The following is a 15365-nucleotide window of genomic DNA, read 5'->3' as shown; positions in this document are numbered from 1 at the left end:
TCCAATTATTAGTCTGGAAGCAAAGAACCACAATTCACTTACTTTATCATCCAGTATGGATACACTGCAGGTAAAATACAAGCTGCAATAAGCATATAAATTATGGAAAGGCTTGAAGTCCAAACATGCACACATAGGAGACTGATTCTGTGCCATATATTCAGAAAAAGCTCCACTTGTGTTAGCTTCTGTTTTGTCTGAGCAAGAATGGAAGGAACAGCTTGTATATATCATAAATTCAGTCCCACAATGGTATTTTATTGAACAGTCTTTCTTCATCTTTCTCATACCCTATGTATACTGTAACAAGAACATAGTAATCAGAAAGAAAAGAAAAAGCATTGATGCAGAGTATATTATATGACCCACTGTATGTAATTGAATAGTCGTGCCTTTAAAAGCCAAAGAAACTCAGACAAGTGTCTATAAACATTTAGTTTATGTTTTTGTTTCAGTTAAAATGATGTACATTGTGATTGCACATTTGGCTGTCCTAATTAATAGTGCTTCAGTAAACAGTTTCAGAAAAGATTGCTTCGTTTCTCTCTCACTGGTACTTACAAAAAGGTACAATCTTGCAATAGAATCAGGACAGCAAAAGGACAAAAAAAAGTAGGGTACATAAGAGGTTGTCTTCAAGCAAAGTCTGAAAAACATACAATGGCAAGTCAGATTTGCATGGCTCCAATTGTGCAGAGAAGTATTCAGGTGAGATCAGGAACAGCCCAGTATATTTTCTAGATTTTAACACTACTGTAATATATATTCCTATTATAAAATTTCCTACAGGCAATGGAAGCAGTGATAATGATAGTAATTTTGTATCCCAAGTGAGTAGCAGCAACTGCCCTTCTGGAGTCTATTTTTTGTTTTTGTCACAAGAACTCTAATGAAAAGGCTTTGCTTTAAACTGCTGACATTTTTAGCTAAAATCTATTGTGATCAAATGCCAGAAAGAGCTGAGACTCAAAAGAATCATTACAGTAAGATTATTACCATCTGATTCAAAGGCATCTACTTGTAGCCTAGTTATTAGTCCATCTGTTCTACTCTTATTTATTGAGACAGGGAAATATATTCCAATTCCAATTCACACGTAGAGCCTACTGCCTAAAAAAAAAAAATGTTCCACAAAATGCAAGTATGGCTTAAATATCAGGAAAGGAATTAATTTGTGAAGAGACAGAGGAATGAAAAGGGTTTGGGAAATTTCAGTCACTTTGCTTAGTAAATGCAGGAAGGCATAGCTGAATATGATATGTTCAAGTGCCCAACCAGTCCACAGGAATGTTACAGCGTAAAAAAAACCCCAAACCTGCAGTTGATGAATGAGATATAGAAAGCCAATGTTTTTAACCAGCTGCTTTTCAAGCATTAGAGGCTTTCAAAGAAACCTGTACCACTGAAGTTGTTTTAAGTACATCTCTCTGCGGTGACGGTCTCATCACCCTTTGAGAGCCCATCATTTTTCTGAGCAAAATTATTACAAACATACAAAGTGGAAAGACCATTCATTTGGAATTTACTCTACGTGATCTCTGAAGCCTACACAGGTTGTGAAGGAAGGCACAATAAAACCTGTAGTAAACAGCTCAGAAGGCAACTTCTCTCAGTAACTGCCTGAAAGAATCCCCAAGTTTTCTATTACAGTTTTCCCTGACCTTTAGCTAAAGGCCCCTTCTATTGATTGATTTCTTTTGCTGGTCCCTTCCCTGGGTGGTTGTAGTAGATGAATGGACTTAATTTTACAGCAGTTGTGCATGATGGAAGTCAGTAGGGTTGAAAGCAAAGATATTGAGCTATCTATGCTCATATGCAAATAATTATGAACTAATCTGCTATCTACAGTATTTTACTTGTGTAGCATCACATTTTGCAGACCTATAAAGAACTAAGTCAACTAAAGTCAACTAAATTGCTTTGCTGTTTTTTAGTTTAATCACATTATAATTTTTATACTATACCTTTCTGAGCTCTTGGGGCTGGACCTAAATTATTTCAATATGTGTGTTATTTTTAAAAGTTTGACTATTAATTTCTGGTCCATCACTGAATCCTCTGATGACAGTGTACTCAGCTCATATTTGAAAAAAGGACAAGTGTCACTTCAGTGTTTCTGGCAGAACTGCAGAGGATAATGACTCTTCTCCACAGGGCTTGTCCATCTGCTCCCAGTGTGACCAGAGAACTCTGTGAAAAGACTGCTGAGCTTTCTTGGTAAAGCCAGCCTCATAGCTACAGGAATATGACACATGATGCTAAAATTCGTCAAGATTCCTGACAATACATGCTGAAGGAATAGCTGTGCTGCAGGATCCACCAGTATGCTAGGCTCATGTGCAGGTGTACGTGTTTGTGTATGCACACAAAGCACGTCAGAGTATTTTTAATGGAAATATGCACATAATTCAGATGTTTGTATTAATATAAACAGAAAAACTATAACTGGAAGTTGAGGATATCTCTGATATACATCCTGTATTTTCTGAGCTGTTCTACAGATGGCTTTGTGTTTTGGGGAGGGAACTCCAAATCATTTAACTGTCACAGAGCACCACAGTGCTTCAAAGGCAGCATATTTAGCTCAGGGCTTCCAGCTCTCCACATACATCTCTCATCCATTCCTGGAAATGGTAAGCACAGCACAGGTGGAGCAGTTTCCATTGCTTTAGCCATCACTTGCACAAAGATATTCTGTGGCATTATACTACAGTTCCAGTTCAAGGGCAGTTTCTACTCCTCAGAACGTTCCTAGAAGAGTGTCTTTTTTCCATGATATTTCAATAAACACAGGATGGCTGTGAGTAGCCGGTGATCTGGGAGCAGGTCCAAGGAATCTGGAAGCGACTAGAAGTCAGAGCTTCCCATGAAAAGAAGCCAGTCACTACAGAGATGTCCAAGAAGCCTTTTCTTGTCATGACTTGCCATATCATGGCATTCAGGTTAAGAGATCACAGCAGCCCAGGAGCAAGTAAATGGCTTTTTCTTGGACCATGTTAAAGTGGAAAAAACCCAAATGAAATCATAATTAATTACTGAAAGGCTTCATTAAAACTTTTGTGAAGGGAGAATGTCCTCAAAGGGCTCATTAGGCTTTCTCTGAATCACAGCTGTGAAACCAGCATATTATTGACAGAAATAAAGAAAAATACAACAGAACTGAACACCCAATTAATGCTGTGAATAAAATAATTCTCTTCCCCTACAGGTATCTTTCAAAAAAGATTATCCTTCAGAAACTTTTTTTAAAATTATAAATATATATATAACATACACATACACATCTAAGGCTTATATATTACAGTGTAAGAAGAACATATAAATTTTCTTTCTTCCATGTATATATATATGTACAGGACTGGAGATAAGTCAAGGGAGTTACACTTCTGAGTGAGTCTTAAAGTGTCCAGGGGGCTGAAATGAATAAGTTCAGAACCTTCTAAAAGGTCCTGGCTAAATCACTTTAAATTGTAAAATTATTCTGCAAATATTTCAAATGAAGGGTTTCAGTATGTGTTGTACTTTTGCTGTAACTGGAAAGAGAACAAAATCTATCCCCACACCTCACCCCACCCCCTAGCCCCACTCCTGGAATGCTGGTATTTCTATTTTTCATGTAGAACAAGCAAAAAAATTGTGATTAATATAAAAATAAAAAACAACAGAAGAACGGGGGGGATGGGGGGGGGGGGGCGGGGCGTGCAAGGGGAGGAGGGAGCAGGTTTGAAAACAAGCCAAGAATTCCCAAGCCTCCAGCCCTTTCCCCTCTTCTTTCTGGCAAGCTTTCATCTGTCCTGTTCCTCTCCATTCTTGGCTGTTTAGTCTGGTTGAACATAGCTTGTCTGCTCCGATTCATTCTTGATATTCATTGTTCTTTTCTTACTTCATTACCTTCTTTAGAATTAATTTTTCCCTAAACAGCAACAAGGTATCAAGAGACAGCAGCAAGCTCAGGAAGAAAAGAGCTTATTGAGTAACTCACAGCAGGGAGTCAGCAGCCAGGTCGCCATGCTTATGTAGCCCTATAAAATGGAGTATGGCTGAATACAACTGGGGATGAAAAAGGACGTGCACAAAACAAGATAGGTCAGGAATAAAAATCCTTGCAATCCAAAAGGTCTCCTTTTGTACTCAACTTCAGCCACTCTTGGCAGGCATTGCAAGGGCGCCAGGCTTTCAGTTCAGTTAAGACTTGACATTCTTTTGGTAATTTCAAGCTTATTGTGCCCTTGAAAAAGTTTGGAACTTAAGCATGGAAAAGTCTCACAAGCTAATCCAGTAGCAAGCAGGAAAACTAGCTAAAACTCTGCAATTATAATGATTATAATATTGGGCTGCCTCAGTGAACTCTGGAGATGGAGACACAGAAAAAAAGGCAGAGTAGAGGAATATTGCACCAGATTGCTCTTCTATTTACTGAAATCAAGACATTAGTAAATGAGAAACACAAAGTTAATTTTGACTTGGACAAGATTATCTCCTACTGATTGCAACATAAAACAGTCACATTGTTTTATAGCTCAGGTGATCATAGAAAAACATGAGAAACAGCAGTTGTAGTAAAGAATATGCTTTTAGAAAAGAGTCACATAGCTGTAACACGTTATGATGAGAAGAAAGTAAAAACAAAATCCTAAAGGTATTATTATTCATAGTCTTAACTAAAATCTCAAATTTAACTCAGGAAAATCAGTTACAGAAATTATGCCACCTCCAGTTCTGGCTCTGAGGACATATGAATTGTACCAAAAAAATAATTATTAAAGTAAACCTGTATCATAAAAAATAGTAACAAAGTGGTCACTACCACATTGTTCAATGTAGCAATTTTGTAAAGAAATGGAGGAAAAGTTGTGTGTTACTTGTGGAGTGTGGTAGCATCTTAGATAGGAATTATGTTCAACAAGTTTGTGTCATATTGTATGTGATGGCATAAAAATTGTGGTATATATTGATGGTGCTTGTAGATCAACATTAATCCTATTTAAAACATTCTTTTAAACTCTCTATGCTTGCCTTCTCCCAGTTTTACATCATCTTCAGCCTTTTAAAATGCTTTTTTATTGGGCACCTAGCTCAATTACACACTTTTTGAATAAAAATAAATAATATTTACTAAAAAGATATCTATATTATTGCAGGTACCTTCATAAGAATTAAACTATGCTATACTGTTTCAAGTTGATTCATAGAGCCAACTCAAGAAATACAATAGCTTTATCTGTGATTAAAATTGAGTATAAAATCTAATTATCTCACCTGAAGGGTGAAAAAAAAAAAGTAAGACAATACCTTCCATCTGTAGACTTTTAATTCCCTAATTAAAAAATAGAAGGGCTTTCTAATTTAATCATCAAATGGTACAAGGAAAACAAGACTTGATAGCTATGATAATTAACTCTTCATAACTCATTGCTACCAGGCAAAACTAACAATACATTAGAAAATGTCTTTTGTCATTGTAGGACCAGTAATAAAACAGCATAAGAACTTAGAAAGCATTATATCATGGCCCAGTGTCAGCGGGTTGACTTCAGCTGCTTGGGAGAACTACATTTTAACTTCATTGTTGAAAGGTGTCAGAATCTGACCACAAGAAAAGCCACCCAGAACTCTCTTGCATCAAATTCAATTCAAGGATCTGGTTCTCAACAGTGCTGTAAGAGTCAGTTCTACAGCTAGCAGCTGGAGATCCAGGGTAAACTCATAGCCCATCACTTCACTGAAGTTGTGCTGAAAAAATAATCATTTCAAACTGACTGTTTTCCTATCCTGCCTCCAGATCTGGAAATAATAAGCAACTCTCACTTCTGCAAAAGAAGGGATATTTAAATTGTGTGCATGTGCAGGCACATTTGTATGTCAAATTGGTCTTACAGGGTTCTCATATTTCCCAAAAACATGTTGTTAAGTTCATCTCTCATGTCCTGTATACACTTGAGTGTCTGTGATAGTTGCTTGTTTACACACAGCAGAGATAAAATAAGCAGAAGAAACCTTTTTACTCCCACACAAAAACATGAAGACAAGTTTGCTTATTGTGTCATTCTCTAGTATCAAAAAGAACGGTAAACATCTTTACCAGTTGCTGCATCAAGGAAATCTGACCCTGACAGAAGAGTATTGGTAAGGATAAAATACTTTTTGGCCCCTTTCCCTCCATCATGATCTCATACATATCACATCAGCTGCTCTAACAGGAGGACGTGCAACGAGGTCAAGCCTCCACTAAGCTGAATGGGGATTTTCAGCAACTACCTGTGACCTTCCCTAACCACAAAACAACTGGTATTCCCCTGATCCCAGCCTTTAATCAGATGAAAACTACTGTCAGTACCATCTCTGTGCCCCAACTCTTCCCTTGTTTCTCTAGATGATTAGAAAATTATAACATCTGCATGTCCAAAACAGCAAATATAAGTATGCACTGCTATGCGTACTGCCAGCTATAGCCATGCAAAAACCTACCAACTTCAGGCACCAATTAAAGAAATCATCACAACGCACAGGGGCTGAAAGTGTGGTGGATTTGGGCACACAGTCAGGCAGACAGTTCCAGTGGAGTATGGAATCAATAGATTAACAGGTTTTATGAAAGAATGGGAGACATTTATGGATAATGTATATATAATGCACAGAAACTTAAGCTATTTGTTGTTAGGACTATTGGGACCTGTATTAAAATCTGAACATATTCTTTAAAACAATAGTGAGAAAATATAGGCTGCCACACCTACTCTGTAAATAAAATCTAGTCTCCATGGATCTCAGTCTAGTACTTTACAAAATAAAACAGTAGAACAACAATATTCCATGAACTATATACACTTACTCTGCTAGAATAATTATCATTCTAATTCCTAAGTAGATGTCATTAAGACAGCTGTTTTGAAAAATGGTGCAGTTAACTCTTATGTTATTTTGAAGTGTTTTGGCTTAGGTTTCTCCAGTTGAAAGGGTTTAGGAAAAGCATAACTTGTTAAATAAATAATGCCATTCCAGGCTTTTTTGGTGACACATTTTTTCAGTAGAGATTGCTCCCCAGCTGGTCCAGGGCCGTACCATCCCAAAGGCATGCCCAGCATTGGAGGGGACCTGGCCAACGCCAGTCCATTTCAGCAGCCCCACTCTGCTCACCCCAGCCGAGTACTGCATTTAAAAAAAAAAAAAAAAGAGAGAGACACTAATTTTCAAACTGAGAAATCATTAGACTAAATAGCAAGCTGCCTATCACCATCACAGGAGTAGTGTAACACTATAGGAAGAAGAGGTAGATGGTAGATGGAGAAATATGCAAATACAGCATTTCAAAATGGTATAGAGAAAACAGAGCACCTCCACTGCCGAGGCTGGAACTGGTATAATCACTAAATGTGCAGATGAAGATATTAGCCATCTTCCTGATAGATATCTGACAGAAAATGATAGTCAACAGAAGAATGCCATATTAACTGTAAAATTAATTCAATAATTATCTATTTAAAGGGCAGACATCCTTTTGATTCCCAAGTGATCCCAGCTCTTCTTCTTCTAGACTACTATTTCTAATTGCCAGATTGGACTAGATTTTGAAAAAGAAGTGGAAATATTTTGGAAGAATTTTGTTTTGTTTCTAATGGAAACATTCCATGGTACTTTCTCAGATTTTCTGCGTAGCTCTTTCTCTGTATAACTGTTCTTCCATCAAGGACATTATTCCATATTCATGATTCTTGAACCAAGCTAATAGACTTACATTGCTTCTGTTCTGGAGTAGGGTCTTCGAATGAAATTCCCTTGGCGATTTTGCTTCTCCTTGCAACCTTATCTTTGTACATACAGAAAGTTCCAGTTACCTCATTTTATTAGCAGAAAAGAAAACACTAGAACTAAATAACCTTTCTGTTTTCTCAGAAGTGAACATCTGAGTTGTTTCATGTGAGTTATGACAGTCATAATTTTTGACATGGCTATTTTAAATTATATAATAATGAACACTGGGATTTTTTAATGATTAATTAATTTTTCAAATAAAAAAAATCAAACTGAGTTGCGAGTAGAGCAATAAGAAATAAAATTCAAAATTCTCAAGTGAACAAGAGCTAAGTGGAACACTTAAACGATGCAATTAGCTCAGTAAGACTTCAAGGTCAAATTAATATATATTTTTCCTTATATATATTTTAGAAGGAATAAAAAGCATATTTACTTAAAAAGGTACATTGTTCATAAGCAAGTATATAAAAGAGTGTGATTCAAGATGAGACATGCAACTCAAAAAAACCCAAATGCAAAGGCATTAAACTATGTTGACCAAGATTATTTTCTTTTCCTCAAAACATTCTTTCTGTCTAAATGAGCTTTAATTTTGAATATGGTCAGTTCCCAGTTTTAGCAGAACATGGTGAAAATTTGTAACGTGTCAATACACTAAAACTATGTAAAGCAACAGACCTGATGAAGAAGCTCTGAGTAGTGACTGTGAAGGAAAAGAACTTATATGCTATAAGCCTTCAGTCTGTAGAAATGGATAAAGGCTTTTATTGTGATCAGCAGTCAGAATTATGCATAAGACAGGATGGGGGAAACAGAAGACATCAACTACTCAGCTGTTAGGGAAGGAAACCTGGACAGCAAAATTACTTTTTTCAAGTTTTTGTAAACCCTGATCTGATTTATTACAGAATAAAATTAGGGAATGTATCTACAGGAAGATCATTTGAGATTTAATTCCTAACTGGTAAAATGAAATGAGTTAAATATCTGGAAGAAAGATGATTTAGGAGACTGGCATAAATAAATAACTCCTTTAGACAGGAGAGAAGAATAGCAGCAAAACAATAATCATTGAACTTGGGCAGGCAGATTTTGACAAACTAAAAAACTGGGAGTCCAGCTTGGGGAGGTATAGGATAAAAAGCAGGCAATTCTTCAGCAAAACATGATTTGGGAAACAACTGACAGTCATCCCACTGTGGAGGGCAGATAAGCATATTAGGAAATGAGCTAAACAATTAGCTATTTTGGACCTCAAACCCAAGTAAGAAGTTAGCAGAAACTGGAAGCTAGGTCAGATCATTAAAAGTAGGTATGGACAAAATCAGAAAAAAGAACACAAGAGACGTAACTAACTAGAGATGTGAAGAGCTAAATTCTTTTGTAGTAACATCAGTAGCATGAGGTAGCATATGGAAAATGTTGTTTTGAGCAGAAAGGATAACTTTTTTGTGGTGTTTTATACTGAAAATATCAGGTTTGATGAAAATACTTAAATAATACCAGGGAAAAAAGAGCAAAATATTGTCCTTGGATGAGGAAGGAATAAATAAGAGAGTGCATAGATAGTTCTTATTATTCCAAAGCATCTTAACCTAACTCCCCTGACAACTTAAAGAACTGACCGATGAAACTATAGAACTTTGAGAAACTGAGAAGCATGGCAAAAAAATTTAAAATCCTATACTTTAAAGAGAAAGGAAGGTCAAAGTGTGGAATTACTGTGTTGTTATCTTAACTTCAAATTGCAGAAAACAAGCATGGAAAAGCCAAACAAAGGATGTTTAGTGAATACAGGGGGAAAGATAAATGAACACTGAACAGGAATTTAGCAAGAATAAATCGGGTCAAAATAATATGCTTTTGTTTTGCAACAGAAAAACTGGCACTATGGAGAGATAAAAGTCACCAGATGTTATATATTTTGTGGCATTTTACATATGATGTTCTCATAAGCAAACTGTAAAATCATGATCTGGATTAATATTGTAGGTGTAGAACTGAGGAAAACAATGTCCCAGGAATGGTACTTAATGGTTCCCTCTAAACTAGGCAGCAGATGGACTGCTGCAGAGCTCTATTCCTCTTGCATCTGTGTCCTCATACCTATTCCATATTTTCATTAAGAGACTGGGTGGTGGACTCATGAAATTAAGATTACAAGTATGTTGAAAGACAGAATCAAACTTGACAAACTGGAGATGCATCCTGAAAAATAATTGGGTGATATTTAACAGAGAGAAGTAAGACTTACTAAAGGACAGTCATCTACATAAATACATGGTCTGAAATAATTAGGTGGGAAATCAGTCTGAGAGATGAATATAATAGTTATCTTAATAAACAGCAGAACATAAGTCAATGGAGTCATGCATTTGCAATTAGCCAACTAAACCTTAGATTGCTACATATAAACAAAGGACAAATGCAACAATCTTTCAATTTAGACAGAACTGATAAGGACAAAGTCGAAATACTTTGTGTCCAGGTTGAGGCAGTATTCTCAAGAAAGGTGACAGGAAAGGAGTCCAGAGGAGAGGCACAAATATAAGAGGATTTTAAAGCATGATTTATTACAGAATATTGAACAAAGAGACGGACGAGTTTGATCTGAAGGAGAGAAACATCTACATGGGAATAAGAAACACAGTAAGTGTTCACCCAAATAAACACTTCAGGAAAGGAGAAGGCATTAACCTAATATCATATACATATGAATATGAAATCCAGTAATTGGCTTAAATTATAAAGAAAAAGATAATTTAAAAAAAAAATCTTAATAATAGGGCAGGAAGGTAAAGCCTGGGTCACACATTTTGGGAAAGTTGTGGCTTTACTAGCACTGGAATGCTGCACAGATGTCTCTCAGACTCTACCTAAACATGATTGGCCCTGCTGTGTAGTAAGTGGATGGACACTGACTGGATAACCTCTTGAGTTCCCTTCCAGCAATATTATGATCTAACCACCTGTAATTCTCACTGCATTGAAATCTGTGCCAAAGCATTTAATAAACCCCCTTCTTTTTTCCCCATTATGACCTCTCACAAGAAAAGCTAATAATAGCTTATTAGCCCGTTTAAAAGGCAACCAAACAAATGCAACCTCCTTTCACATACTATTCAAGACAGAACTGATGAGCAGACTTCTGCATGCCTGCGCTAAGCCTCCAATGTAAAATATAAAAGGGTGTGTCTTTTTGCTTGTCAGTGCTGTAAGTAGTGCTCAGTGTTCAGCACGTAAGTCAGTAGTACAAAGACCCTTTGTGTTTCCTCTAAGAGAATCAGTGCTAAGGGCACTTTGATCACTGAAAGACACCAAGAGATACAAGAAGGCACCCTCCACCACCACCAAAGAAAGAAAAAAAAAAAAAGCCTAGCCTCCCCTCTCCCCCCAGAAAAACATGAAACCAAAAAGATGTGACTCACTGAATAAGCAGAGAGGTAGCATGGCCCAGAGCTTTAAGAACCACAGCCTGCTGAATTCCACCTCAGGAATTTGGACTCTACTGTCCGATGGAAAAACCTCAACATCTTTTGTACTCACTACCTGAAAGATAATTCTGATATTAAGGAAATGCGTACAAAAATTGAATTGCTCAGCATCAATATGTCATTGAGATACATACCTGTGCATGTGTGTGTGCACTTATATACAAACATAATTACAGATACTAAGTTTTAACTAAGCAAATAAAGACGGCATTAGAGCAACTATTTTTTCTATCAGTTAGTAGCCCAGAAAACATGGAGAAGTTCTGAAGACTCCCCACCATGAAGGAGAGTCCATACAGATTCCAATTCATCAGTGTATTATTCCACTTTCTCCTGTGTCACTCACCATGATTTTGTGTGGTCTCTGTTGGGAAATGCCATTTCAAAACACAGCTAATGTGAGAAATACTGCAGCACATTTCATCAGACATGTTTGTGGTTTATGAGAATTACCTCCAGATCACCCATCTTGTACACGCAATTGGAAAATGAATGGTAGTTCGATAGGAGTTGGATTACAAATATGAAATCTGAAACACGGTTCTATAACTTTAAACCACTGAATAATGTTGTAACTAGGTAATTGTCATTTACGTAATACCTTTCCCTTTTAGATTCGTTACAATTTCACAAAAGGACAATTCACAAATTCCAGTACGTGAGAAAGCTGACTCAGAGAGGAAAAGTAAAGAGCCAAAAGATAACCGGTGTGCCCAAGCGTAACCTAGGAAAAACATCTAGGTCTTCTGCATCTTTCTGTCTTAGCTGTTGGACTGTATTGACACTTAATCACACAGGCATTTTAAAAATATCTCTTTAAATGGAGATTCTTGCTGGATAAGAATAACCTTTAGCAAAAAGAAAGTCATATGGAACTCCAGTCAATACGATTACAGTATGCTTTTCGGTTAAAATTACAGCAGAATTAACAAAGGTTTTCTGAAAACTGAAGGGCTTAACTGATTGTTAATTTCATTCACCATTTAGCTGGGAGCAATTAATATGCTGGGAAGTCTTCCTACTCTTTTGGAATATAAGCATTAGAAGGATGGTAACATTCCTGCTCACTCTGATGGGTTACACTGTTTGGCAGAAGAACACAAAGCACTTTCCTAACCTGCAAAGACAGGATACTCAAGGTAGCTAAATGAAGAAGATAGTTGAATTTAAGCCAGATTAAACTACAAAACTGGAGGACAAAAGAGAAACTATGTGATGAAGAAGTTTGTTGCCAACTAATTTGTCCAACAGCATGTCTTCATCCGGAATTGTCACTAAAAGATGATCATGAACACTTTATGTCTGATAAAGAAAAGTAAAAATAGAGAACTTTCACAGAAATGTTATATTAAAAAATTTATAAACTGCTTCATAGATTAACTTGTAAGGACCAGATGCTAGTTTGTTCCAACCCATAAGGCCTTCAGGTAAAAGGATAAACTGCCAGATTTTAATACCAGATCTTGAAAATCCTGCTTTTGGCAAATTGTGTGTTCACATGGAAGCAATTTCAATCACTTAAAAGAAGTTCATATAATGTAAGGCATGACTTAGCATAAAGTTATTAATATTGGCCCCACATTAAGGGCCTATAGATCTGATTCTGTGGGATCTGGAACCCACTTGAATTAATTTTATAAGATAAGGAAGTCTGCCTCAAAAAGCACTTCATCCTCCCTTTTATATGCTGTTATGATTCCCTACCCCCCCCCCCCCCCCGTATTTTTTTTAGCTTATTTATGTCAGATACCCGTGAAAAATTACATGTAACTTATTTTAATTAACCGTACTGTACCAGCAAGAGGGTTATTGAAAGCAAACTGTAGAAATGAAAAGCCTTTCCTCTTAATTAAGCCACAGTGCAAACAGTAAGTCACTTTCTCTCTTGTACTTGCATTTTTTAATGCCTTGAACATTACTTTGAATGCAACAGATCTGGTAGTGAGTTGGCCCTATGCAACAATCAGGAAGTGAAATCCACAACAAACTATTTTTCCAGGCTTTTTTTTTTCTTGAACTGTATTTTATCAGTTTTCAGGATTCATATTCCTCCTAAAGCATCCTTTAAGTCCATCCTTATTTCCTCATTTTGTTTATGAATAGGAATGGATTCAGATTCTATTAGTTTAAGCAGACAGTGAATCTTGACAATCTAAGTGAGCACAAGGAATTCAGCTTGGGAAAAAAATTAGTAACTACACTATTCTTGTTTCTCAAGTTAATTTAAATAACTTTTTAGCTACCTTCTGATTTTGATAATCTCATAATTTGTTCAATCCATTCCCCAAAACTAAAAATTATTCAATCCAAAGAAAAAGCTTTGTTGTCTATTAATGATAAGACTTCATTATGAAAACAAAGATTTGTATCATACGTGAATATAAAATTCTAGTCAAAATCTTTATTTTTCAACACTACTTAAAGATTATAATTTGAATGACCATGAAACATTACAAGTGTGAATACTTGCTTGTATTTAATAAGAACAAAGGGGAGCAACATTGTTTATTGCCAGGCATTTCACTTGAAACAAAATCCAAAAGCCACTAAAAGAGATGCACTTTCTGCTGCTGCAATTTACTTTGACAAAAAATAATGATAGTTATTGAAAGCAGAGAGAGGAGATATCTGAAGAAGCAGTTTGATCAGTATATCCATTATGCTAATCACTCATCCTTGTTTGCATCATTATATTTTATCTTTCATCACTATTATAGAAGTAACTGTTGAAACCGAATAGAAAGCTATATAAGCATATTATTACAGCAACCAATTTATAACATTTCGTTCATGAATAAAATATCAAATAAATATTTTCATTACTATTTTTTTATGAGTGGTAAAAAACAATCACAAGCATATTTCCTTGATTTTCTTTTTTAAGGTATATTACTGAAGTCCTAAATTGAATGTTAGAATCTCTGCAGAGAAACTAGCTGAGAACATTCGATCTTCATCACTCTTTTTCTATAAGCATATGAACAAGTATTGGATTAGGAAAATAACACCAAAAGTATGTCTTTGGCTGTTTCAGTTTGCTTTAAGCCATACTCAACCTACTTTTGTATTCATTCCCCATTTACTTGATGAATATACAGGTGTTTGTAAGTAAATGTTTTTGACAAGAACTATTACCAGAAAAGAAAACCCCTGGATTCTCATCTATTCTTTGGTCTTTTACACCTCTTAAGCAGTGTACAAAGGACAGAAAATAGCAGCAGTGAATGAAGTGCAATTCCTTTCAGTGCCTCTACCAAACTACACTGCCATATGCAGTGCATCACAGGATAGGAAAAAAGATGCCCAGTGGGTGCTCTTCTCCTGGAACTCTTCCATAGTATATTATCTGTTGCAAGCCCCAAGGATACAAGGCATAAATTAGAGAGGGTCAGAGGCTATTCATATTTACTTTGGGTACAGAATGACTTCACAAGAAGTGGAGACTTGCCACTGGATCCCAAGGGCTCCACTATCCTGGTCCAAAAAGAAGTTAGGCCTAAGTTCATGTTTGAAGTATTCACATTAGTGGTAGTAGATGTTCACAGGCAAAACCAAAGACAAGTTTTCCTTCAAAGATTATATCTATGGAAGTAACTAAATAAACCAGGCAAGAATGTGAGCATACAATTTGCAGCTCAGACCAAGCAGAAGCATGTTGGTGTTTTATGTCAACAGCTAGTGCAGGTGGTGGACACTGTTCTTAGTCTGGGACATTCAGGTATGGAACCAGTTTACATACCTGCCACACAAGTTAAAGCTAGTCTTCTTTTAAAAAAGCCATTGACTTTCTTATTCTTACTTAGAACAAAAGCATTTTCCCATTTTGACTTAGAAGAGTTTTCTAACTTGTGATCAATTTGGGAAAGCATTGCTAATGACTTTGCAAAATGCAAGAGGCAATACAAATTTGACAGAATTAGAGAAACAAAAAACAATGCATTTGATAACCTTGTGTGGAATAGGACACTTCTCTTTTCAAAACCCCTTTCCAGAGTCCTGAGGCATTTGATGACTCAGCCATGGTTTTCAACTCTTCTTTGCAACTGAGGCTGTGCATGCTCACACAATTACACATATGAATGTGATAAAATACAATTTAATCTAAAATCTTCACTC

Source organism: Falco rusticolus, chromosome 1, assembly GCF_015220075.1.
Source record: "Falco rusticolus isolate bFalRus1 chromosome 1, bFalRus1.pri, whole genome shotgun sequence".
Lineage (NCBI taxonomy): Eukaryota > Metazoa > Chordata > Aves > Falconiformes > Falconidae > Falco > Falco rusticolus.
This window is presented reverse-complemented; position numbering follows the sequence as displayed.